General features: G+C 48.2%; 1 long non-coding RNA gene across 1 annotated transcript; it reads right to left on the bottom strand.

The window, feature by feature from the left end:
- Positions 1 to 972: 972 nt before the first annotated feature.
- Positions 973 to 3,087, bottom strand: LOC119275421. The gene is made up of 2 exons (XR_005135682.1): positions 2,510 to 3,087; positions 973 to 2,224 (listed from the first exon to the last, which is right to left on the bottom strand). It is a non-coding gene; the product is annotated as an uncharacterized LOC119275421 (long non-coding RNA).
- Between the last annotated feature and the right edge of the window lie 6 nt (positions 3,088 to 3,093).

Raw genomic sequence — 3,093 nt, 5'->3', positions numbered from 1 at the left:
GCGCATCTTTTTCGTATATAAATTTTTCTCTAAATCCTTATGGTTTAAGAGCAGCTTCAAATTTACTAAATCGCGGAATTCTGTTTTTCAAATTTTTTCAAATTTTCGGTACTGTTTTCGCTCCAGTTTTTGAACCGTTTGTGGAAACGAGGCGTGTGCTACGCCGTTGGAAAGCTACTAACGAGGCACAATTTTCATATGTTGAAATATTTTTAATATTCCTTACGGTTTTAAGTTAATTTTAAAAATCGTGCGGCGGACGATGAGTGACAGCGGCCGTTTTTGGCGAAATTTTTGCAAATCGCTGGTCGGAATGATTCAAACGATACGCTGTTGGAAAGATATCGACGAGGTGCAACTTTTTCATGTAGAACACTCTCTCTAATTCTTTATGGTTTAAGAGGAATTTCGAATTTACCGAAATGCGGACACTCTGTTTTTCGCAACACCCAATTCGACGTGTGTACTTCATCTGACTAAAAACCGCACTGCATCGGACGAAAAACCGCACTGCATCAGACCGGTTAGAGAACTGCATGATTTCTTTTTTGTGGGACGTAAATTTTTGAAGATGAGGTGGAGTGCACTTCACATGAAGTGTTGGTGAACCGCAATACTATGAAAAGTGAACCTCGAGACTACCGTAAACGGGCCGCGACACTACCAAAAGTGAACCGCTTGAGATTTTTCCAAACTCAATATTTTTTACGTGCATAGACCGGGTGAGTGGACCGCAGGGACTGAGCAAGTGAACCACATGTAACGAGAAGTGAGCTGCTTTCCGAGGTGCTTTTGTTTCGGATCATCAAGTGAACCACGAAGGAGTTTTATTTTGGTGATCCACGAAGGAGTTTTATGGCAAACTTTGTGAGAGAACAAAGTGAGCTTCAAAACATACATATCCATTCATTATTTTACACAGCCATCCAGTACATAGCAGAATCAACGACGGAGTACCCAACTGTACTGCACTAGGCAAAGACTTGCTTATGCAAATTACCATCCATTTTTCTTACTACAAAATGAACTTCAAATGCACTAGGCAGTACCCTTTTTCTCTCCGAGTTTCTCATAAACAACAAAATGAACTTCAAATGAACAACGACGTTCTGTTTCTTTTCTTTACTGAGTGCACTGCAATTGATTCCTAGAAACAAACTATAAATGAGCGAGCTGCAAAACGGCAAATGTCGATGATGGTGTCCAACAGTATGGTCACCATGTCTTTTTGTGGGCGACGGTGTACTGCACTATGGTCACCATGTCTTGTGGGCTTCCGCTGCCACTGAACTTCTGACGCTAGCGAGCGCAAGGAGGATGAGCATGAGAGCTACACTAGGTTCGCTGGATAGGGTGACCAAACTACAGAAACTCACTACAAGAAAAAAAAAAAGAGCCGCAAGTCGCGCACCACTGAACTGCACGCCACGCTCACCCGCACACCACATGCTCGTTGGAAAATTGACATCTTTCACGAGCTGGAGCCTGGAGGCACCCAAACTGGAACCGCACTGCATTGAAATGCAATCAAATTGTAGGTCCAAATTCTGAAAACGCAAAAAGTAAGCTTCTTGCCGCAGCGCACTGCATTGCCTTTTTGCCAGAAAACGGGTGTGCACTGCACTCGTTTCCTCTTTCTTTTTGCTGGTAGTCTTTCACTCTGCAAAAATAATGAAATTGGACTAAAAGAACAAACAACAACAGCATGCAGTGCACTAATCTTTTTAACTGTTTGCTGGCGGTGAAGCAAAAATAAGCAAACTATACAGGAAATTCCAGCGGCAACTGAATCGCATGGGGCCATGGAGCCGCCGCGACCACCACTAATACTTTTCTTTTAGTGACCTGCACCGAATAATAAAACTATAAAAGCGAACATCTCAGTGAGGCAAAATAAATAATGAACCTCAAACAAGTAATACTGAATTGCCAACTCTTTTGATATGTTAAACCAAAAAACAGTGAATGCTTCTAAAGCCTTTTTCTGTACGTATGTGCAGCAGCATGTTTATCGCAAAATTCAGTTTGATCTTTGTTTGGGAGAAGCATGGAGAGGGAACTCGTGCTAGGTAGCCTCTGAACACCTTCAGAATCAAGACTACCGCCTCCATGTCTCGCGCTTGGCCGCAGGCGCACGACCATGCCTCGGAGAGCTCGCCGGCGACCACGGCAGTGACGAAAGGCCTCCGGCTGGTGTCGGTGACGCTGTTGCTGGCCGCAGGAACTGCAAGAATAGAGGAAATTAATGAATGCAAAATGCCAACCAAGCCAGGGCTAGCGTTGGTTAAGGGCACGCACATGACACAAGCAAAACGAAGCGCGAGAAGAAACAAACCGTAAGCACTGGGCCGACGAACTACATAGTTTCTGTTTTTATCTTACACATCAAAGAACAAAGAGAACTTCTTGAGAAACTCTAGACGAATGCAAAACAAATATCTGAAAAAGCACATGTGTCCAGTGGACTGCATGGGCTTGGCACCGAAACGCAAACTGTATCTAATTCTACCTCATCAGTTAAGCACACAAGATGGAGCAGAGAGCGTCCTGGAGCTGGCGAGGTGAGGCACGGCCGCCGTCGTGGTGGAGTTCATCTCCACGGAACTGCACAAGACGAGCTACTGGACCGTGTTCCGGGGCAAATGAAACCTCTTGCCACCAGCAGCTAAACTGCAGAGCAGCGCTGCAGAATGTCAGATGGCCATGGGAGGAGACGAGGCACCGGCGAGAGGCCACCGTCGTGTCTGAGGCAGAGGGTAGGATGGTGGACAGCCTTGCCTCGCGGCCACCGCCCTGTGCAGCACCCACCCACGCCGTCGGGCGGGGCTAGGGCTCTGGCGGTGGCGCGGCATGGCCGGCGGCCCCGCTGGAAGGGTCTCCGGATCCGGTTGCCAGGGCTCGCCGCGGATGGCGGAGAGCGGCCGAGCAGCACTGGGTCGGGCGGAGCTGGCAGGGGGAGCTGTGGGAGGCATGCGAGGACTTGTTGGTGGGGGCCTCAGGAGGGGTGGCGCGGTAGCGACTTGTAGAGAGGCGGCACGGCAGTGGCCTGGGGGAGGGGTAGCGCGGCGGCGACTTGTAGAGAGGCGGCACGGC

The sequence above is a fragment of the Triticum dicoccoides genome, chromosome 3B (assembly GCF_002162155.2).
Source record: "Triticum dicoccoides isolate Atlit2015 ecotype Zavitan chromosome 3B, WEW_v2.0, whole genome shotgun sequence".
Taxonomy (NCBI): domain Eukaryota; kingdom Viridiplantae; phylum Streptophyta; class Magnoliopsida; order Poales; family Poaceae; genus Triticum; species Triticum dicoccoides.
Note: the sequence above shows the minus strand (reverse complement) of the source record. Positions and strands in the feature narration are given on the sequence as shown.